This window comes from Sphaerodactylus townsendi, linkage group LG05, assembly GCF_021028975.2.
Source record: "Sphaerodactylus townsendi isolate TG3544 linkage group LG05, MPM_Stown_v2.3, whole genome shotgun sequence".
NCBI lineage: Eukaryota > Metazoa > Chordata > Lepidosauria > Squamata > Sphaerodactylidae > Sphaerodactylus > Sphaerodactylus townsendi.
In genome coordinates this window covers 50,118,576-50,143,585 of record NC_059429.1, presented here as the reverse complement: position 1 = coordinate 50,143,585, position 25,010 = coordinate 50,118,576, and the positions used below count along the sequence as shown (strand labels likewise).

General features: G+C 39.9%; 1 long non-coding RNA gene across 1 annotated transcript in view; it reads left to right on the top strand.

Moving 5' to 3' along the window:
* Positions 1-12,427, top strand: part of LOC125433103 — a 77,360-nt gene extending 64,933 nt beyond the window's left edge. The window contains exon 3 of the long non-coding RNA XR_007244596.1: positions 12,409-12,427. This is a non-coding gene — a long non-coding RNA (uncharacterized LOC125433103). The remainder of the gene's footprint in view (positions 1-12,408) is intronic.
* Positions 12,428-25,010: the final 12,583 nt, after the last annotated feature.

Here is a 25,010-nt window from a genome sequence, read left to right as displayed (position 1 = left end):
AGAATAAGATTTTGCAACTGGAGAGAAATTACTGTAGAAAAGATTGCTGTTTAGGACCCACTTTGGCTTTCAATGTTTTACATACTCCATCAAATTAATGTCATTAATATGACAATGATTATGTTTCACTTTGCTTTTAAGGGTTTGGAGTCTGTTCTGAAGAAACTATTTGAATTCTTTTTACATTCATAGTAGAGGCTGTCATTGTTCTCACTATCTTGTTCTCAGAAGGCCAACTGCACCTTGACTCCAGGTCTTCTGTATCTGTATGACTTTTTAAACTGGAGCAGACAAATTGTCTCAAGATGATGGTCTGATGCAACCCTTTTTCTTCCTTTCCTTTAAAAAATTCCAGCCTAATTAAAAGTTCTGGGGAACATAAAAGATCACACACTTTTTTTTCCATTTTGATTGTTCTTAAAAGTATTACAGAGATTCTGCTTTTGAATTTTTCACTGGATAGTGTTACCGATGGGAAAATAAACAAAATATTTTCCTGAAGTCAGGTTGCCTGGCTACACTGGCTCCCTGCCCGGATACAGAGACCTGTGTGGTTCAGAAGCCTTCATAAGGTTCTCAAGGAATGTATTTGTATGTTTGCACCAATGCTATATGATTTCTCTTGTGTTTGTGTCATTCTAGGATGGAATAAAAGCCCCTTTTAGCTGAGTTTATGCCTGCAGTTTAGGATTTTAGTTTAATAAGGTTCTTCAGTTAGAGTCTAAGGTTCTATTAGTTTGAAGCGAGCTCCCTGCCAGTAGGTGGCAGATGTACAGTCCTGCCTATAGGACTGGTACTAAGTATGTGTGTTTATCCCTTGGAAGGTTTTCCTAATGTTTAGAAGTTAGAAATGTTATTTTTTACGAAATTTGTGTCTGAGAGAATAGGAGGCAGGCCATAACCAGCTAAGGTCTGATATTAGAATTATGGCAAAGTGAAGTTGACTCTGGAATGCTGCTTAGACCAACGCCCAGCCGACCCCTTTGATAAGGGGAACCCAACTGACCCCCTTTGGACTTACTAATCGGGAATCTGTTGCCAGCACTCCAAGGATCACCCCAGCCCGTTGGAAGATGTCACCCCTGTTTGCTTATTGCCAGACTGTTTGAAGTTTTACTCTCAGGATCCAGAAGCTCATTGGACTGTTCACATCCTTACTTTCAGGATCCAAGAATTCATTGGTTCATTTGAACTTGTCTCTGTCTAACACTCCCAAGGAACCACCTCAGGCAGAGAAGGTTGCAGGAAAAACTTTGCTTCTGGGATTTGATTCTCATCAGCATGTGCAAAGGGACTGTTTTCTCCCTTTTGTGTTCCTAGGATATTAGATGGAAGGAGACCGCCCCCTTCCTGGGTTTTGCACTGTGGGGTGCAGGACTGCCCTCAAGCACCCTTTCTGGGTTACATGGGAAATGTATAAAGGAGCTGAGGCACAGCCATGTGGGGTTCCTTTTTGCTGAGCTGTGCCAAGAAATCACTTGCAATAAAATCCTTCCTGCTTTAAAGAAACACCTGCTCCCTGCGCCTCATCAAGTTGCTGAGCTGAAATCACTTATTGTTACCTGGCAAATCGCGGTAACAATAGCATGACTAGCTGTAACTTCTGTCTGCATTATTTTGTATTATTTTACTTGGTGTTGTAACAGGCATTACATGGCTTTTGGATCCTGGGAGGTAGATTACACTGAAGGAAGACATCACCCAACAAGCAGGTTGTTGATGGGTGAGTTTCGTGAGCAGGTTTTATAGGAAGGCAGTTCTAGTCATCATCTCTCTTATGAGATTTAAAATCTGTACATTCAGCTTTGAAAACAGAAAAAATAAAGACTTCATTTCAAAAATGATTTGGGTACAAAGAAAGTGGAATTTTATCTTCAGTGGGAGACTTGGGGGTGATGGGCCTTCTTTAGATTTGTTAAAATATTTGCCATTAAACTTGATGGAGTCTACAAATGTTTGTGAAGCGGATTTCCAAAACCCCCCCCTCATTTTTTAGTATTTTAGTGCTGTTCATGCCTAATAAATCTTTGTTATTCTCCCCCACTGGCGACATTTTAGAAAGAATTTGCAACTATCCCACAAAATGAACCAAGTCTGATTTGAGCCAAGAAGAAAGGAATGTTATCATATCACCAGAGATACTTTCAAGGCTATACTACTGACAGAGACTTATTGCTTAGCTGATCCTGAAAATACAGAATGCTCAGCATCTTGCAGGATGTAAGCACTAGGTTCTTTTCAGCATTGGAAACATCCTTAGCATATACCAGGCTGTTTATTTCCCCACATGCCAACTGAAAATGAAACAAGCCACCGGGAGATGCATCTTTCAGCAGCTCTCCATAGCATATTTTCACTCTAAATATAAGGTGCAATAAGTTATCTCTATCTGTTTGCAGAGTGGGGTAGACTCCTCAGGTTTGTGTTACCAGTTAAAAATGAAAGAGGTTGTTCTAAGAAAACTTTTGAATTGCATTCTCTGATAATGCTGTAAGCAGCTTTGAGTCTTCAGTGGAGAGAAAGACAGGGTCCAAATGAATTTAATAGATTAATAAAATAAAATAATCATCTTCTTTTACAGAAAGGCATCTTATTAGTTTGTGTGTGAATGATTTCCCAACACAGAGAAGGTTTGGTTAGCAAGATAAACTAGACTAACTTGCAAAAAAAAAAAACACACAGGGAGGGACTTTTCCTCTGATAATTGTGGATTCCACACAGCATATTTGTAATGAGTTGCAGTCATTGTAAATGAACCCATTTTCTTCTTTTTTTTTCTGCTCACATGTGTGCCATTTACACTTCCAGGAAGCAATCTGAGCCCATGAAAACAATTCAGGTTGTTTTTACACATTCTCACGAAAGCACTTGTCTTTTCAAAAAATTGTTTACAGTGCATGCATAGTTGTGAAGGTATACAGAAATGAATCCTGCAGTCATGCCAAATTTCCCACAGTCTGACTGTCTGCAGCTACGTAGCTTCACATGTTAATGCAAAAAAAACAAAAAACTTTTTTTTAAAGAGAAAAAAAGACTTTCCTGCAATGGAAATAATTTCCTGCCAGGCAATAATGAATGTGTTGCTGTAGATCTATGAGTGAAATCATGGTCATACTCACTGCCTGGGGAGAAAAAGTGCTTTGAGGGACTTGTGAAATGGCAAACACTAAGAGACTAATCCTATAATATGCTGGGTGAATGGGACAAAATGCTGGGTGGGCAGATTCTTCTTGAAATGGTGGACAGCAGCAGAAGCTAAAGTGAAAGGGTAGGAGGGAGGGAAAAATAAAGCATCTCCTACATGTGGTGTTTGCACAAGAGCACCTTCAACCTGGGATTTTGCAAAAAGATTGCTAGTGATTATTATAAACCCTAGGTTAAGAGAAATTTGAGGGGCCTGAGTCGTTTTGGGGAAGAGACCTATGCAAAGTTCTTCGCCAAAACATTATATATCATGTCCAGAAGACATGCCCAGTACCTGCCAAATTTAAGGACATGTGTCCAAGCTTCACAGTGTTTATAAACCTTGCTGAGTAGTCAGGTAAATTTAATCACACACTGGGGCAAATGTCAGATAGAATGGTCATGAAAGCTCTGTCTGAGGTCCAGAGAGACCAAGATTTCTTCTGCTTTTTCAGGCCCATGACCATAATCATTTTTTTTAAGTCTGGTAGGGATGTGCATAAAAACAAGCTGAAAAATTTATCAAATGCCAAAAAATTGACAAGAATCAAAATTTATGCTTGAGAAGCAGGCCAAATCCCCACCCCACCCCGCACATGGATTTGTAGTTTATTATGAAATGTCATTTCAAGGACACTGCCAGATAAACAGTTTTGATGACTGGGGTCCTGAGTCAGTGGACTAACATTTACAACCCAACACAAACTAAGACAACTCCAGTATTGACTGCAGTTGACATAAGGATTACACAGAAGCCTGACTGTAGCTAGAAGAATTTGAGTAAATAAGAGAAAAAAACTGGTGATGCAGAAGGAGCTTTCTTTTTCAAGTGGTTTGGCAATATTCTTGCTTTTGAGTTCCATATTTGGAGTCACCCAATTAAAATTCTGAGGCTGGGCATGGAACAAGTGGACACTGTAGGGTGTTGCACTGTTTCATTCCACAAATCCTGGATGCTTTGGGAAGCTGGCTTGTGGATTTTGGAAGATGATGGTCACATAGAAAACAAGACAGGAGGCACACTAAATTCCTTTGCTGCTACTCCCTGAAGTAAACTCAAAAGAAACTTACTAATTTCCTCCTGAGAGGCCAGGTCAAATGTGAAACAAACAAGTAGCATTCTGCTGAGATCTCTCCATTGCTTCACTAAAGAGGCAAAGATTAAAGGGCAACACTTCCTTTGCCCTCCTTATAGAACTCTCATTACTAAGGCAAAGGTAATCAATCATAGAAGAACAGGTCCTTTAAAAGATTACTGCAGGGGGCAAGAAAGAATTGTTTTTTCCCCAATCCCTCTTTACATGTTGCTACATATTTGATAGATCTTTGGTTGGTGGACTGATTGATTGGTTGACTGAGGTTGTTTCTGCACAGTCGCAATATCCTGGGTTGAGCAAGAGAAATATCCCAGTTTGGCCAAGAAGTTTGCATGGTTCCTGGTCCTAAAGCAGGTTTGTGCCGCAATATTTCCCTCATCATGGGGTTTTCAAAAATTGCCAATTTGGCAATTTTTTAAAAAAAATCCCACAGTGAACCTGCTACTGTGCAAACACCATGGGAGCAGAAACAGTTTATTTTTCCCACCCAGTCGCCTGATCTCCCTGCACCACTGCCCACCCCCTGATCTCCCCACCTGACATCATGTCAGTTTTCAACTCTGCTGAGCTGCTGACCATTGCAGCCCGCCCTTCCCAAAATGTTTCCCCAAGCACGTTTTCTGCTCATGGTATCAACCAGGTGCCATTTCACCTGGGTTAATCAGGAGTGGAGTCCCAAAATGTCCCCGTTTTCTTTTCTGTACATGTACTGGTTGCTCAGAGTGCATAGATAGGGAGATGTGCACTTTGGGCCAAATGTTAGTGGGCACATCATGGTGGGGGTAGTCTCTCATTTTTCACAAAAATATGAGAAAGTGAGTGGGAATGTGATGTGATGCTGTACCCATTGTTTTTTGCTGCCGCTTGCCATGTTGAGGCCTGTGCCAAGCCCTATCCAGAACTGAAAAAAGGGGGGGCTTCATTTTCCACTATTTCTGCCCCAAAACAACAGCCAATCAGAATGCAGGACACATGTGCGGATAAGCTTGCGGGCTCGTGCGGGCTCATACAAAAGACCCGGGCTCGTGCGAAACAAACTGGAGTATTTCCTCCCGGTCTTCACTTGATTCCTTCACAGAAACGGGCAGCCATGAGAAGACAGAAACTGGGATAAAATAGACCCAGATTGTAAGATACCGATTGTAGCCCAATATAATTGTGCCTTGCAGAAATGGCCTGAATGATTGATTGAAGCATTTGATTGTGCCCAGCAGCAGCCAGGTGCCTGAATACTGTTTCTGTTTCTGCTTTTGATGGAAAGTTTGATCATGTTCCAGAGCTGTTATTTATAATTATAGACTATCTACTGGGACAATGATACCCATTGGTAATCCAAAGACCTAAGTAAGCATCACAGAATCATAAAAGAAACTTGATTTGTGATACTGCTGCAGCATCTGCTATTTTCTTGTTCACTACAAAAACCAGTCATTTGAACTAGAGTAGTCATGAGGAACTGCTGAGTATCGGCTTTTATCACATGTCCACTGCTGTATTTCGCCAGAGACTTACTCTGCTGTGGGTCAGCAGCCACCCCACCTTAGTGAGGCCCTGAAGCGACTAGATTGCAGCCCATGGGTTAGACAATAGATCTCCAGGATCTACTTCTGTTTTTGAACACATGAAAAAGTTTATGGGCATTTTTGCATTTTTGCAAATAACAATTGTCTTGATTATAGTACCCTTCTATTTATAATAGTTTTATAACCATAGCTTGGAGGCATATTTGAGAAACAAAAGATCACTTAACTTCTCAGAGGATTCTGCCATTGTGAGGCTTCAGCAGAAACCATAAAACAAAAGCAGAGACAAATTATACCCAGCTCAACATAAAGACATAAGTAAAATTGTAACTTCATCCGCCATTTCCTCCTGCCCCATCCCTTCCATGTGCTCCACACCCCTCACTCATTGCAGCTTGGTCCAGACTAGAAAACTTGGGAGGTGTGGAGCATGTGCGGAAGGCAGGAGGAAATGATGAATTTTACTTAGGTTTTTATGTGGAACAGAATATAGTTGGATGGAGAAGCAAGAGGACTTTTCACTGCCCTAGTGTGTAGCACTTATGGATTTGTGCTGCACAAAGATCCAGTTTTATTCTGGTTTATGAGAGCTCTTGAAATTTTAATCAAATGTAACAACATTTTTTCTGCTTTGCCACCCCAAACTCTTTGTGGCTGAATTGTAGGAGGTTTGCTTTTTAAAAGGAAAAGCTAGTTGATGGTAGCAGAAGGGTTGGGATGAGAAAGAGAGAGAAAGAGAGCTCTAATTAACATTGAAATTGTCAGACTAATTGTATGTTAGCATGAAATAAACATTCCATTGTAGCTGGCTTTTTTTTCCTTGTAGGTTTTCTGTAATCTGTAATCAAATGTAGGCGGGTATCCATTGGAACAATGTATAGTAATTTGTTTACATTGTTATTTCAGATAATTACAAAGCAAACACAATTGCCTGTTTCTTTCTATTTTATCCAAAGCAGTGGCAAATTAGCGCATGCATCCAACAACCACCACCAGTATCAGCTTGCTCTGTGAAATAGTTCCTCATTTACAGTTGTTTCATATTAGCACTACTAAGAATGCTGGGGATAGAAAGTGTCACATTAAATGTAGGTTGATGACTTCATAGGAAGGCAGGGGATGAAAATATGACCAGTTTGAAGTCATAGAAAAGTCAGCTTTAATTAATTTGAGTGTCAGGGCTGTGTATAATTACTCAGCTTGAGAGACTTGCATGCAAATACTAAAATGCTGATTGTTCAAATCTTTGCACTGACTCATTAATATGCTGGAGCTAAGTAATGTTGGCATGTAAGCAGGGTATAGCACTCACACAGCCTGCAGCCTAATTTGTATTATACTACAGTTAGCAAACGGAAGTCAGAAGTGCCTGCATTTTAATGGAATTTGCACAAAACATACAGAGCATTGTTCTCTTTAGTGGCATGCTTTGTTTGCCTACCTGCTATTCCCTCAACTGCCAGTCGAAACAAGGTTGGATTTTTGGCTGGGGATGGGTTGTCTGTTCTAGAACAATAGCCTTAATTTAACTCTGCATTTCAATATGCTACATATCTACCAGTACTTATTATGTGTTACATCTTTCAGTTGGAGGGGGCAGGGGAACAGTTTGAAAACAAGTATCATTTGATAACAAGGCAACAACACAGAATAAAACATTTCTGGTTTGTAAGCAAGAAAATGTCACAATGCAATCTTGTACTCAGAAATAAATTCCACTGCATGAGATGAGTTGCCATTTCTGTAGTTTCCAACCTCCAGTTGGAGTCTAAAGATCTCCCTACCCAAACTGCAATCCCAAACTCCACCTCCAAATTTCCAGTAATTTTCCAACCTGAAGTTAGAATTCTTAATTTACTCCCAAGTAAGTGTTGATAGAATTATTTATTTTTTGTGCTGAAAAAGCCCCTCTTGACTTATAAGCGAGTGAGGTGTATTTTAAAAAATATTTTAGGGTTTTTACTTTGTCAGCCGCCAGGGGGTGCAGTTTTTAGGCTAGCAGCACCAAAATTTCCGGGTGACACTCCTGATTATGCCAGTCAGGTTTGGTGAAGTTTGGTTCGGGGGTCCAAAGTTATGGACCTCCAAAGGGGGTGCCCTCATCCCTCATTGTTTCCAATGGGAGCTAATAGTAGATGGGGCTACCCTTTTGAGGGTCCATAACTTTGGACCCCTTGAATCAAACTTCACTAAACCTCGGTGGTATCATCAGGATAATCTCTTGCTGATATCAGCCAGGTTTGGTGATGTTTGGTTCAGGGGGTCCAAAGTTATGGATCCTCAAAGGGGGTGCTCCCATCCCCCATTGTTTCCAGTGGAAGCTCATAGTAGATGGGGCTACCCTTTTGAGGGTTCATAACTTTGGACCCCCTGAACCAAACTTCACCAAACTTGGGTGGTATCGTCAGGAGGATCTCCTAAAGATACTCTGAAATGTTGGTACTGCTAACATAAACATTCCTCCCAACGGGCACCCTCCAATTTTCCCCATATTCTCCCTTTAAATCACACCCCCCAAGTGTGTGTATGTATGTATGTATGTATGTATGTATGTATGTATGTATGTATGTATGTATGTATTTATTTATTTATTTATTTATTTATTTATTTATTATTTAAATTTATAGGACTACCAATCCCTCTGTAAAGGGGCTCTGGGCAGTGTACAACACTAATCTATATACAATATAAAACAAGGGTCACAATAGTGACCATATACACTAAAATCCATTAAAACCATTTAAACAGCGGTCAAAAACAATAACAATAGTAATGGCATCCCGTAACACAAAGAGAGAATCAGGGCTTACAGAGCTAGTTTTTCTTTGAAATAAATATTCAAAAACATTTAACCCACTGATGCCTCAATTAATGTAATTTTATTGGTATCTATTTTTATTTTTGAAATTTACCAGGAGCTGCTGCATTTCCCACCCTCGACTTATACATGAGTCAATAAATTTTCCCAGTTTCTTGTGGTAAAATTAGGTGCCTCAACTTATCTGCGGGTCGACTTGTACACAAGTATATACAGTATATATTGCTCCAGCCTTATTTGCTTCATCCCCAATAAGACCATTTTTCCATGTCAAGGGAGGGCAATGCATTTCAGCTGCTATGCGAGTGTTTAGAGTGAGACTAATATAAAAGGCTTTATATAGAGCCCCCATTAGGTTAAACGGTTCTCTAAAAACCCTTGAAAAGATACAGTCAAGCTTTTTATGCAAACTCCTAGGTGTCCCTAACTGTGTTTCATACTATTCTTTATGCTCTGAAAAAGGCTTGAATTTTCTTGAGACTCGGATTTGGCTACTTTCGCTAAAATAATGGCTACACTTGCACTTTCGCTCCAAATCCAATAGCCTAACAAATCGGATGTTGTCTGACACATTTATTTTGGCATGGAGCTTTTTGATAACCACCAAAATAAATTTCTTGGGCTTCTCATTGGCCTTTTTTGACAATATGGGTGAACCACAAATTATCAAACTCTTGACTCAAAGATTAACCGATATAGAAACTCAATTTCTTTCTCCTCGCTACATGAAAGACATTATACCCATAGGCCTCATTCCAGTCCCCCTCCCCCCAACAGGGGATTACCATTGTATTTTGCCAACATATCCTCACCATATCTCAGAGAACTCTGATGCTTGCCCAACTGAATGCACTTCCTTCAGCAAACTTAAGTGGCAGATTCCTATGGATTCCTTACCACATGCGAACTTGCCCATGTTCCCAAAAGGCCATCAAATCGGTTGAACACATTCTCCTCAATTGTGACTTCTATTGTTCATTTAGAAGTCTATATATCAACCTTCACATCCGGAACTGCCCCTTCTCTTCGAACAAGGCCAAGACCTACTTTCTGCTCTGCAATCAATCACCTCAGAGGACTCTGGATGTTGCAAAATTCCTGGTATTGGCCCAACAGGCCCGATCTAGTATTTGCTGAACTAAGCTCAACTACTAGCCTGTTTTACCTTCATTTCACACTTTTATTGTAAATTTTATTTTTTGTCTATGCCAATAAAAGATATTGATTGATTGATTGATTGATTGATTGATTGATTGATTGATTGATTGATTGATTGATTGATTGATTGATTGATTGATCCATTCCTTTCCAAGTTATTCAGCTGCCTTTCCAATCTCCTTTCTGTTAATAAATCTTTTATTCTATTTACGTTTAAAATCTGCTTCAATATTGTGTGCCTTATCAAGGGGTTTTCCTTAAAAAAAGGTTTAATAGGCATCCTTCACCTCCTGGGTCAGTTATGAAGCTGAGGGAAAGTGCTTTTATTATACCAAATAATACAATTTCTGAAGCACCTCAATCCCTGAAGAGAAAAGGTGGTGAAAATCTGACTGAATAAGTAGAGAAGGCGTGGAGGGTCTGTTTCAGTTTACAACTGGGGAAGGTAATGGCAAATCACTGAAAACAAGTCTGCCTAGTAAATGTCATGATATGATACTACCTCATGGGTTAAATGCCAGAGCTACCTTTACCTTTAATTAACTGTGGAGTGTCGCTGCATTTGTTGGGAGAGGAATAAGCAGTTCTACATTGCAAAACAGTCTGAGGTTTCTGGTTCTCTGACATTGTTCGGGGATCACATGTATCTTATTTCTTTCTTTTAAACAAAAGTATAGCTCCTTACTAATACAAGGACAATGAAAATGTAGGAAACTGTGTCCTAGAATTATGTCTTTAATGAATACAACTCTTGGTTATTTGAGCAATGCCATAAATAAGCTGTACAGGAAAAACAAATATTTGGGAAACAAGAGACTATTAAATATGAAGTTAAATTTTAAACAATGACTTCTGTAGAAGGAAAAAGAACCATACTGAATAGCCTTTATATTTAAAGAAGTGGTGCCAAACTGGTTCTGGAATTATATAACCCATTTGTTTGTTAGTTTCAAACGACATTTTATTCTTAAACATTACAATATGGAGCTAACTTCTTGCAGGCATCTGATCTAAACAAAAGGGAGGGAAAGTTGTGGTCTGTGAATAGACATCTTCAGCTTTCATTCATTTTGGTTCATTAAACAGCAGAAACTTGCAAACTCTCATTCACATAATCCCCCTTTTGCCTCATAAAAATATTATAAACAGTAGTAGTTGGAAAAGCGCAACTCATCTGCTTTTCCAAACTTGATGGTATACCCAAATATCAGTTGCTGGGACAGGGTGGGGGCACAGGACAGCAACAATTAGAGACTCTAGCCTTCATGTTCCTGCTTCTGGAACTTTCAGGTGATCTGATTGAGTGCTGTGGAGATAAGGTCCTGGACTAGATGACTGTTCATTCAGCAAGACTCTGTTTATGTTCTTTTAGTATTCCTTTTTGATCTCTGAAGACCAGGCATGCAATTCTCTTATGTAGTGTCTTTGTCTCTCTCTAGATAAGATTCTAAGCATACTTTGGCTACAGTCTTCTCACAGTTATTTAAAATTAAATACAATTGGTTGGTCCAGATAAAATTTTCCATCAACAGAGCAGAACATTCCTGCAGCGGGCACCACCTCCCACTCAGCCCACTGATCTCCCCTCAATACTGCTCGTGGGAGATAGAGAACCATCAGGAAAGACATGGAGGGGTGTAGAATGAAGGGAGAGTTGGTAGAAATTGACAGTTTAGTCTGGATCCAACCTAATGTGATTTGTTGTTGAATAATCATGCCAAGACAATGCTGGATTCCATTTAAATTAGTTGGAGCTACTTCCCAGAAAATATGATTGCAAAGGTAACCAGATGTCTTACATTAGGACTTCATTCTATCTAAAACTTGAGCCTAAAACTGGAATGTTGTGTCATCTAATCTGATAGTTATCAGTTTAGTCTGCTAGCAGTTCCAATTTAAAACAAAGTTAGATCCTTCTAAGTCCACTGTAGTCCTCTGAGACTTGAAAGCGTGTAACTGTGCTTAGAACTGCACTGTAAATGTCTTAAATTGTTCCACTATTTTCTCTGGATTTGCTTCACTGTCTTAATTTCCAGTCAAAAGGAAACAATTGCTGAATGGAAAGCTATGTACAATGTGACAGGATTTTTTCCTTGCAACTATTTTCTTTTAAACCATTATTTAGATTTCCACCTAATAAGTCAGAAGAACAATACTCACACAGTTCTTTGTAACCTTGAATTTTATCTGTGTGTATTAATTCTTGTACAATAATTTAATATAAACATAAAAGAAATGTTCCACATTCTCTCTGAAGGTTGCTGGAGCAGGTAAAGATGAAATTGCAGAAAATGAAACATGTGGATGCTGAAATACATGCTGATATCTGGCACGGTTTGAAAGGAAGGGAAGTGAAAGAAACACACAACAGAATGTTTGAAGAGACATAGCAAAAATATGTTGTTTTTTAAAGTTTTCAGATTGCAATTTTCTGCAAGCATAAACTGCTTTTACCATCTGGACTCACACCATAGCTATTCTGTCTCTGCTTTTATTCTTCAAGGTTTGGCACTTTCTGAGATTACCACCGGTCACCAGCATATTCTTGTTTACAAGCTTTCCTCAACAACATGAGTTGTGATTCATTCAAAATGGAAATTAACATTCTCTGAATTTTTATTTCTTGCAGAAAATGTAATATGAGAGGCTTCAGGGCGTTGGAACCCTTAGCAGATGGTACATATTGAGATCATTAGAATCTAGCAATCTCAAAGCATGTGAGTGCTCTGTTTAGATCTGGATTCAATACAGTGGCTCTCAGATTCAGCATGAAGAATTGTATGCAGTCATGATTAGGTGAGAAAAATAATTTTATTTGGAGTTCCACTGAACTTGTGACTTGATTTCTTCTTCTAATCACTGATTCCATAGTTTTTCAGTACTTGCCATAGGCCAAATCCCCACTGGGAAATTCAATCCAGATCAAACCAAGTTTGAAAATAAACTGCACCTTTTCATTGAGGTTTCACCGCAGCATGTTTCCAGCAAAGACATCTAGGCCTATCTCGGATTCAAGAAATGTAACAATTCCCACTTCCATGCGATCAGCGGGTCTTTCCTGATTGGCTGTTGTGCCATGTTGGAGCAGGACCTTTTTTTCTCCCGCAAAAACGTGTTCACATTATGACATCATCACGTCAGCACATATCCCCAGCCGAAGTTTCTGGTTGGTTATCATTCTCTCGTGCTCTCGTGAGAACAACACCGTGTGCACTGATTGGTTGTAAGGCATTTGCGTCACGATCCACAGCAGGAAATTTGAACCAGGATTAGACCCCCAATCCCCCCTCCAAACTGGATCAAAGAGTTTTTTTAAAAAAAATAGTACTTTCAAGCAGGTTTGGCAAAGATGCGGGATAAGGTGGAGAATGAGTGCCAGAACCGGGATGAATTCTTGTTCGTCGATCAGGCAGTGGGGAGTTCTTCCTGAATCCATGATATTTCATGTGAGTATCACACGATTAATTGACCGTGGGGAATCGGCCTTAGTTTTTCACATGGCACAAAACTGAATTAGGAAGTGTAAGTCAGTGTGATATAGTGATTTAGAGTGTAATATGACAGCTGCTGGGTTCAAATTCTCAGTCTAAAACAAACAAAAAAGAGGATTCTGTATCACAGCAAATATCTTAGATAGAGGGTAAGATAAAATTATACAATACAATACGCTATCACACTGTGGTAATCTGGATCTTTCTCCTAGTTTTCTTCAAACTGCACACTATCTCTTTTACAAAGTGTTTGCCTCAGTGTGTTTAATGAAACCTTCATCCATAATATGTCCTACCATTCCTTCCAAATTAATAGATAACTAATAAATATTTGTTGAATATCAGCACTGCTATTCATTTTCAGTCATATAAATATCTGAGTAACTTTAATCACTGGGGAAAGGGGGAAGGCTGCATATAGAATTTGTGCTTAGCGAAGCCAAGGAAATGCATCCTTTTGGGAGAAAAGCAGCATTTATTTGCTCAGTTCATTTGTATCTGTTTTTCTGTTCAAAAGAGTGCCTTGCATCATTCTTTTCTCCTCCATTTTATCCTCACAACTGTAAGGTAATATAGGCTGAGAGCATGACTGGTCCAAAATCAACTAGCTAGCTTCCATGCCACCAGGGGAACATATGGGGTCAAATATCCATAGGCTGCAGACATTTAGTCACGGGGGGGGGGGTTCGCCCCCCTACACCCCTCCTCCTTCCTACACTGACTTCAAGACCTGGTGCAAAAAAATTGTTTAGTTGTGGAGGGCGGCTGCCCATGGGGAGGGGGGGAGGGGGGTGGAAAACTCAGATTTTGCACCAAGCTAAATTTTCCCTACGTATGTCTCTGCATGCCACAGTAAGGATTCAGACCTGGGTCTCCAAGATTCTAGAGCAGCATTCTATCAATATACCACACTGGTTCTCCTCAAAGAAGGTAAATGAAACAAATTTCAGATATTTTAATAAAGTGCATTTGGATGTCCTATCATCTGGTTTATTCTGTTATCTCCTCTCTTCTGGTAGTTATTTTAGTACATCTATCTAAACACTATAGATGGGCACCTACCCTTGCAGATACTCTCTGATGAAATCAATAGTGTACTCAGACCAAAGTGATAAAGCTTAAGTTTCATTTTAAAAAATGATTAATAGGAAAATCAAAATAGTGAACGTTTATTGAAATGTGTGCCTCTTTTAGAGTGTTGCAATAAGGGAAAGGGAATATTTTTTAAGACAGCTCTTACTCAAAAATTTTAATGTCTACAAAATAATTAGAAATGGACAACAATGAAAAGCATATGGAAGGAATACTATTCCATCTTGATGGGTAGTTCAGAAATAGGAGGTTCAGAGATGTTTGGATCCTGCTTTTGAGGGATATTGAGGGATCATGTTTAAATGTACTCATTTTTTGCACTATTTAGGAAAACCACACACAGTATTACTTAGGTTGATGTATACAGACCCAGAAAAGCAATAGCTAAACAAAGGTTCCTAGCATGCAGTGAAATAGATATACCTGTGTATATAAAAGTGGGAAGTTATTTTCAATATAGAAAATACATAGTATTTGAAACAACACTTTACATAGCAGTTGGTCCTGGTACTCAGGTACATTACATTATAGTTGATACAGCATAAACAAGACAGCCAAATCCAGAGGTGGGGGCAGACCCATCTCTGGAGCCAGTGCAGTGTGGGCTTCCACTCTACTGGCAAATGTGCCAGTTGAGGGGTAACTTACCCAAGTGGGCAGGCACCACGCTGTTCTGTGGTGCCTGACCCAGAAGCCTCGTTTCTTCCTTAGGCCCACCCGTGCAGAAATCTGAGCCAGCATGGCTGGGGGTATTTCAGGAGTGGGTCAGGAGGTGGAACTTCCACTGCCCATCCAATCCCCTTGTATAGATAGAGCTGGTCTCAGAGAAATCTGTTATCCCTTATGGGAGCTTTTTGCCAGCATTTTTTGTTTTACTTTGTTTTGAGCTTCCTGAACCATGGAACCTTTGGAAAGGGTCGGGTGGTACCATCCCCACTTGCCTGCCCGATCTAGATTGGGCTGCTAGGCACTTTCAAATATAGATATCTATTCTGCTTCGCATGTGACATTATAAGGTATACATTTAAGGTTATCTTTTAAGTACACAGAAATGTAAAGTATGGATGCAATTATAACTGTACCCTACATCTATTTTTGTCAGCGAGCTTAAACAGTCAGCAGATACATGTATATTTGGGGGCAAACCTGGCTTTACTGTGTGTAAAATGTTCCATTGACCTCTAGTGCATTGAAGATAAAACTTGTCAGTTGTTTCCTAACCCACATAATAGTCCACCCAAAATGAGTACAATTCACTTTCAGATCAGGTTCTATTCCTGTGACTTCTTTAGGATCACTGAATATGGTTAATCAGAGGAATATATTTCTAAGTCTGTGAAGTTAAACTGCAAAATTAAGAATTTATTTTCCCACAAGGACCTGAGTGGCAAATATTCTTTGACAAGTGTTGACACCATTCTTTCAAAGAAGCACCAGGTGAATTATACAGCTTATTGGAATTTATTACATGAAAAGCTCTTGATAGGGGATGTTCACACATCACTAATAATGTAGAGAACTGTGAGCTCTTTGGCTGGAGTGTTACATCAAAATCCCATGTGTCAAAGTAAGCCATTGTAACACACTGCAATCCCATTCACACAAATGACCAAGTGGATTTAAAAAAAATACAAAAATGTATTAAATGAGCTCTCTGCCATTATTTTGCTGACTTGAAAATGTCTAAGTGTTTTGTATCCATTTCATTATCTCCAAAAGCATGGACTGGAGTGGAATTTACATCAAAATCCAGCTGGAGAAGGCTGACCACTGTGCAGTCAGCCACCCCTCCTAATCCAATCTTCTCCAATGCAGTTGGCCTGGCAGTTGCCAAACTCAAACAGCAGGCATCCCCTTTGTTCAGAAAAGTATGAATTTGAGCTTTAAAATGAGCAGAAATCTTTTCCATTACTCTGGACACTTCCTCTTGCTGAGTTTACTTGAGATGTCTAGCAGGAGGTGTTATTAAAGTGCTTCAGAAATTAGCCCCAGAAAACCAATTATCTTGGTTTAGCTGGAAAAAGGGACACAGAAAGGCCCTTTTTAAAAAAAAGAGCATTTGAATTTTCATTATTGAGAATCTATGGGACACCATGCTGCCTTCAGAATTTGATATTGTTAACCCTTTCTTCCAAGTGGCTTTATCTTTTTTTAAAAAAATCAGTGTTAAATTCTGTTTTGAGAATGTTCAGTGTGAAGGACATTTGCTTGCTTTCATGGCTGTGCCACTGAAATAATATCTGATTATTTTGAAATAGTTTTTAAAGGCTTTCATTGGTTGCATATTTGTTTGAGAACTTCATGGGAATTTATTACTGCTTCTATGTTTCCTTAGCCAAGTATTTTCTGTATAGCTAAGCTGGGAACTGGCTCTGAACCAACCTAAATCTACAGCTGCAGTTAGTGGAATGACAACGCAGCAGGGACAAGTCTTATGCCAACCACATGCCTATGATAATGCAGACACAACCAGCAGTGAAAACACAATGGTTCCTTAATATAGTGGAGAAAAGGCTGTATGAGATAGTCTAGATGTCTGGATTTGTATGGGTGTGGGGAATGGTGCTTCGGTTTTAGATAGGACACAAACAAAAAACAAACACAAGCTTTCTGAATCAGACTGGTATTCCATCTATCCCATTGTCTTGTCTCCTGACAGTAGGCACTGCTGATGTTTCCACAGAAAATGTCTGATTTATTTCACTGATACCCTTACATAATGAAATTCAATGCAATGCCCATACAGTTCTCACAAAGTGTCTCAGCCAGATTTTAACACACATACCTGCATAGCTTCAGAAAAATTACCATATGTGACTTTCAACACTACCCTGTGAAAACTTCAAGCAGTTTAACACTCAAAGTCCATAAAGCCGCTGATCTGAGTGTAAGGTTTAGGAGCATGTTCAGCCAAAAATAACATGGGCTCGTGGTACTGTGCTAACCCACATAGTACAAGACATTTATTTTGTTGGTCTGTTTTTACTTAGATTCAAGCAGCCTAAGTATGAGAGAAAAGTAAGAATGCTCATGTAATGGCAAAATCACTATTTGATAAAGACAGAAATTGTCACAACCAATTTCAACACAAAGAAAATGGCCCATTTATGATAGTTTCAATGACAAATGCATGCCATGAAATGGGTGTCATGAATTTTTTCATACAACTTTCCATTGATTGTTCTGAGTGGCTTGGTTAACTTTTGGGATAAGCAATTGATTCAGATCATTCACACATCAAGTGTTAGATGTTCATCCATGTTCAACAATATGTTCTAGTATAGTTGAAAAGTGGCAAATAGTAATACTGAAGAGTTCAGACCGCCAATGGTAGAAGACTTCTGCTGAATCCAACAAAATATTGTACACGGCCCATCTGAGAAGCTGTGTTGCGATAATTGTGGGTTTTTTATGATTCTGAAAGAAAGCACCTTTCTCCACCTTGTCCTGGTTGATTACTATGCTTTTGTCTCCTTTTCATTTCACACCCCCAACCCCAGAATGAACATTTTCTGGAGACTTTGTTTCTCGTATACAGATCAACTTGGATTTCACAGTCTGGACAAACATTGAGCTGGATTGTCAGCAGAGCCATTATGTCCCTATTTCTTGGTAGATATTCTTTTAAGATACTAGGAAGCATGAGCAATTATGTAAAACCACATGCCTATTGGATCCATGCCCTTCATAACTAGTTAGGTCTTGTGGGGAGAAACTGGCACTTCATGTTAAGGGAGAATGTGTTTTCTTTTTTTAAAAGCTGCCATTAGGACTATATTCTCACTGGATTCTTTTGATCCAAGAATTCTTGGGTTGGTTTCCAACTTTCTCTTTATTGGGGAACAACATAGCAACATAGCTGTGTGCAATATGGTTGATGGAAATTTCTTCCATCCATTCAAAATAGCTTCCAGACTGATTTTGGGACATCTTGAAGATAAATGCCTTCATATTAATGGTTCCGTCACTGCAGATATCCTTTCCAATGGAAGTTCATCACAGTCCATTTCCACATGCCTTTAGAAAAAAAATGCAACCATTCATTTTCATGAAAGCTTATTGTGTGTGTGGTATTAATTAAGGGAGGGGGGAATGCCTGATTCACCATTTCCTTTATTATTTAATAAACAACACAGAAAAGAACAGTCAGATACAATCCACCACTGGAAATACAAAGCATGCCAAGACTTTGCATGCCTTTCATCTTCCAGGGCAGATATTAGATTCAGGGAAGGTAGGAAAGCAGGAACTGTGTGTGAGTGAATGGCTGGGTCCCTCAGAAGCTGATGATGTGGACACACTGTTAATGAACTGTGAGAGAACCAAAAGCCCTGCCAGATTTTATAGTGCAATCTGAGAAAAATGAGAAGCTTCATGATAGCCAGATGTAGGGACGTAGGAAAATAAAATATCCAGACAAACTGTGAAGAACATGCCTAAAGAAAATATTGTCCAAAACTAATACATACAGGCTTGTTTGATTTATCCCTATTATGACAATGTAAGTATGAGGTCATTTCAGCCTTTTGGATCAAATCCTGATTTCTTCTTTTTCTTTTGGATTTATATCCCCCCTTTCTCTCCTATAGGAGATTCAAAGGGGCTTATAATCTCCTTTCCCTTCCCCCCTCATAACAAACACCCTGTGAGGTGGGTGAGGCTGAGAGAGCTCCGAAAAGCTGTGACTAGCCCAAAGACACCCAGCTGGTGTGTGTGGGAGTGCACAGGCTAATCTGAATTCCCCAGATAAGCCTCCACAACTCAAGCGGCAGAGCTGGGAATCAAACCCGGTTCCTCCAGATCAGAGTGCACCTGCTCTTAGCCACTACACCACTGCTGCTCTGAGATTTGAGGTACAGTCCCAAAGAAAGGGATCCTGCACAAGTCCTGTCAACCGGAAAGGGAGTTACACAAGAATTCAGCAGGATACTATCATTGTATTTAAAACATTTACATCTCACCTCAGTAGAATGCACAAGAGGGTCACACCAACAATAGTTCTTATTTTACCTCTGGACAAAAGCTCTCAATCTGTTGTATATGACAATAAAACAAATAAAACCAGATTCATTATTTAAATGAAATCCAATCACGGCTGGTATTTAAAAGCAACTACAGAAAACAAAGGCATTCAGGCTGTAGTGATCACTATTCATTGTTAGACTAGGGAAATTAAAAGTCTGTCCCCTGAAATTCAGAGAGTAGACACCCGGTAAATGGATGCAAGGAGGGATGTCAATGATAAAAGAAGCTCTGTCTCTGGGATATACCCTTCTAACATCTTCTACACTATTAATTATTGTGTAGCTCTGGTTCATTTCAATGGCACTTACATGCAAACATGTCCTAGGGGGATTGTGCCCATATTGTATAGAGTGTGACTTACACTCAAGCTTTCTGTTCTCCTGTTTTTACACTTTAGTGTAAAATTGGCAGGTAAGAGAAATTTGCTACTGTAAAGGAGATGTAGTAGCTCGAGCTGTTTGCTCAGAATTGGCAATCATTCCCTCAGTAGTATGGGGAAACTGGGGCAGAGTGACATGCTCATAGCACAATGTTTGTGTGGATAAGATATCCTGACCCCCCCCCCTCCCCAGTTCATCCTTGTAGGTTCATCTTTGTGATTTGGAGGCCTGCCACAATATATCCCAGTCAGGTTTTCCTCTGAGAGAACAACTAGATGCATGGCTGGTACCGATGGCAGAAAGATATCAGATATCAACCCTGTGATTGTGCAAATGCTTAGAAAATGCCACAGGCCATTTGTTGTAAATGAAGCTGCATTGTATTAGTAGATGCCAGCCAGTGTTTACATGAGTTAATGATGAAAGCTGGCAAGAGAGTTCTTTCTCTCTCTTTCTCACTCTCTCTCCTCACATGCACATTTTGTACTCTTCCTTTCCCAAGAGCTTGAAAATATAGGCAGTCTTTTGGAGAATAGAATACTAGAATATCACTGGTTTAATCTTTTATTTACAACTGTATAGATTGAGCAGAAATTATAGAGTGCAGAAGCATTCACACAGAGTATATGTAAAAGGCTATTCTAAGTTTCATACTCAGGTTGTCAGTTTCATTTGTTTTGCTTTTCTTCCAGACTTGTTCTGTTTTAGATCTATCATAATGGAGACTGAGAAGTTTTACATTTGCCTGTGTTAGTATGATAAAACATAATTGTGTAAACTGAGTTGACTTCTAGGTACTGACAATAATCTGAAGCAATGCAGTTTTAGGGACTAAGGAGTTTTCCCTTCTAAATCAAGGAACAGACACATTGGCAGGTAGACAAAGACCAGTCTCTATTTTTCAATACAAAATGTATGGTGGTTTAACCACTCAGAGAGCTGGCTTCTTCTAATATCAACTAATACCGCCAGGATTTTATTACTATGTATGTATGTACCGTGTTTCCCCGAATATAAGACAGTGTCTTATATTAATATAAGACAGTGTCTTATATTAATTTTTGCTCCCAAAGATGTGCTATGTCTTATTTTCAGAGGATGTCTTATTTTTCTGTGTTCTGTTCGTCGGGCATGCTTCCAAACAAAAACTTTGCTATGTCTTACTTTCGGGGGATGCCTTATATTTCGCACTTCAGCAAAACCTCTACTATGTCTTATTTTTCGGGGATGTCTTATATTAGGGGAAACAGGGTATGTATGTATGCATGTATGTATGCATGCATGCATGCATGTATGTATGTATGTATGTATGTATGTATGTACGTACAAACCGACACACAAATAAAATGTAACATATACCTAAAGTATGCATAGAGTCCAAAAAGCTAATATATTTATACAATCATTGCCTTTACAGCAACAATCTTGAGTCAAATTGTAAAGTGTTTTAGATTTAACTTAATTAGATGATGTCACATCTAATCTTTTCTTTCTTCCTTCCTCTTCTTTTACTTGGCTAAAGGAGATGATGTTTAGGACAGTTTTTATGCTGCTTCAAAAAAGTCTCTGTTTTGATGCTTCCCCTCAACCAGGGCTGCCTTTGAACAAGGACAGGTATGTAAGTAAAAGAAAGCTCTCCACCCCAGTCTGAAATGGTACAGGACAGGCATAGGCCTACCACCTTGGAAGTAGGCTTTAATTGGGGGAGGAGGAGGTAATAACTGAGCTCAAACAGCCAGTTCCATAGATGTGTGCTAGGGTTGCCAGGTATGGCTTGGCAACTTGTGGGAAATGGAGGGATATGGTCATTTATCTCAAGAGGGAAGGATGACCATCACCCCAGTGCAATTAAGTCACTTCCAACACGACTCATAGAATTTTGGGGGTGGGGTCTAGAACATCACTCCAGCATGATGCTGTCACTTCTGGTTCATGCTGGAAGTTACATCATAGTACAGGGGCAACACTGGTGTCTCCCTTTTGCCAGCCTTCTTCTACCAGCTGAGCATCAGCCAAAAAATGCTGGGAGGTTGACTGCTGTAAGTGGCACCTGGGAATCCTATTCACATTTATTACAGTACTGAACTATGCATGGGATCGCCAACTTCAAACTCCACTTTCCACAATCAATAGCAGAGGGCAGCAGTACGTGCTCATGCAAACACACAGCCTGATACTGTGCGATGTCATTGATGTGTGTGCCCGCATTCCTTGGGAGGGAATGGAAAGGCACCCCTCCCACACATCTAGGCTGACTGGTCATGATCCTGTACCTGGGAGTAAGTTTGGTTGGTGGCAATGGGTGTCACGTCTGAGGAAACTTTCTGAGGGACGTGACGCAGCCATTCAAAGTATGTCACAGTTGCTGTACCGAGCTTACTTCTGAGTAATGTGTGCCTGGTTTTCTTAACTGTAAGTGCAGTATTCAGGGAATCTAAGGTGCCTGGCTCCTCCCTCCTGTCCCTTGCATGTCGCCCCTCACTCTCTTCCCTCCCTCACTTCTCTTCCCTTGCATGCCACCCCTCCCCCTCCCTTCCTCCCTCTCCCTCCGCTAGGGTGGGTGGGTCATATCAAGATGCTGGGATTCCTGCCTCCCCTCCCTTGCATGCCACCCCTCACTTTCTCCCCTCTCTCACTTCTCTTCCCTTGCATGCCTCCCACTCCGTCCCTTTCCTCTCCCTCCCTCTCTTCCCTTGCATGCCACCCCTCCCTCTCCCTCCCTTCCCTCTCCCACGTGTGTATGTGTGTGTGTGTGTTTCACTTCCACTCGAGTTACTGCCTATGTACTGTTTCCACTGCTCATATCTGGCCATCTGAGTGAACATTCTAAGTTTTATCGTTATATTGTATTTATGAGACCTTATATTGTATTTGTTTTATGTCTCATTGTACACCGCCCAGAGCCCTTCGGGGGTTGGGCGGTCTATTAAACCGAATAAAATAGTAATAGTAATAGTAGTAGTAATAGTAATAGTAGTAGTAGTAGTAGTAGTAGTAGTAGTAATAATAATAATAATAATAACAACAACAACAACAACAATAATAATAACAATAATAATAATAATAATAAAGCACGAACATTCTAAGGGTGACAGTTACACACAGGCAGCTGCATGTCCTTCACCAGGGAGCACCAGGAAAAAGGCATTTTACCTGGGCCAGGTGTGAAATTTCAGGTATGTGAACATCTAAAAACACTCTCGCCTAGCAGACTATAGTGGCTGGGAATTTTCAGAGGAATTGGCCAAGCAGTTACTGAGGTATACTGTCATCAACAAAAACACTGTTAGCTTTTTATATATATAGATAGAAAAACAAGATTTTTAAAATGTTTGTACTTTAATTGAAAAGTCTACTGTGATAAAGGGTGTCTACAGCATGGTGAGAATGTGCTTCTGCATCCTCCATATGCCCATGGCTGAGTACATGGTTTTCCATTGGGGGGAAGCATTGTCCAATGGCGAATTTTCCACTGACTTGTTTCCCCATCCCTCTTGCAGCTGGATGCCAATTGAGGTTTCCTGCACTGAATGGAAGGAATAGGGAAAAGGTTGTTTGTAGACTGTTCAATGCCTCCTAAGGCAAAGGAATTTGCTACGTTGTGTTTTAAGACAATTGTAGTAGCTGATTTTTACTTTATTTTTTAACCTGTGGTTTTTATGTCTGAAGAATTGTTGGTCATCTTTTCCGTTTCCCTCCTGATATCTCATCAGTCAGACAGTGTCTGTTTACCACAGAACTCTTTACATTATGTAACTAAACCTCTGTGTGTGTGTATGCGCACGCGCCTGACTTATGGCAACCACATAGGGTTCTCAAGGCTACAAACATTTGAAGGTGATTTTCCATTGCCTGTTACTGCATAAGCCAAGAGAGTTCAAGAGAACTGACTGGCCCAAGGTTATCCAGCATGCTTCCTGTGTGGAATCAAACCTGGTTCTCCAAGTTAGAGTCTGTTGCTCTTAACCACTACACCAGTGGTGGTGAACCTCTGGCATGGGTGCCAGAGGTGGCACTCTCTGTGGGCACGTGCAAACCGAGTGCCCCCCAGACATCTAGGCTAGCCTGGGCCACTGGGCTTGATTATTAGCATTAAACCTAAGACCTAGTTTTGCGGAAGCAGTGTAGGTAACCCTGTTAAGCGCTGTTAAACAGCACTGATTTTCATGCGACGGACTTATTATTAATCATTTACTGAAGGTTACTGCTGCTATAGTTTTACAGTTTTAAGGTTTTGTATTATTTTAACTGGGGCTATTCGATTTGTTTTATTGTGTTGTTGTTTGTTGTTGTACACAGCCCTGAGCCCTCCGGGGGTAGGGCGGTTTATCAAATTGAATTAATAATGATGATGATGATGATGATGATGATGATGATGATGATGATGATGATGATGATGATGATGATGATGATGATGTGATCCTTTACCTGGGAGTAAGCTCAGTTGCTGGCAATGGGGCTTGCTTCTGAGTAAACCCTCCTAGGGTTGTGATTCACCCATTGGAAGAGTTGCACAATTGCTTCAAAGCGAAGCCACCAACTACCACCAAGTTTACTCCTGAGTAATGCACGCCTCGGAGCCAACCGCTTTTTCTAAACTAAATCCTCAGTATTCAGGTTAAATTGCCGTGTTGGCACTTTGTGATAAATAAGTGGGTTTTGGATTGCAATTTGGGCTCTCGGTCTCAAAAAGGTTTGCTATCACTGCACTACACCATGCTGGCTTTCCACTTTGTCCTTTTGTAATAAATTCTTTTGGACAAGGATTTAAAGTAAGACCTAAATCGGGAATATAACCAAAGCCAAAAATTATCTGTAGTTTATACAAACATAGCACATGTATATATAACATATTATTAAGAAATTAAACATTTAGAATACATTTTGCTAAACAATTTAAATGTATTATTTGGCAGGATTTTTAAGTATATAGAATAGCTTTGTCCCTTAGAGAACTGAGTGTTTTTGGTTGGCTCTGCCATTTCTCCTTAGCTCTGATCTTGCACACACAGTTCCTACTGGCACAATCCTTGGTTGGCCTTAGTTGATCTGGGTATTTTAAGCACCCCTGCCTAGAGAAACTTCTGGATTTCTGGAGGCTCTCTCTCTCTCTCTCTTCTTTGAATAGGAATCAGAGCATTTTAGCATTCCCATCAATCAACACTGAAGCTAGAAAGATATCGCTGATATTCCCAGAAAAACAAAAGTTACAGATTTCCAGGCCAAACATTTAGCCCCTATGA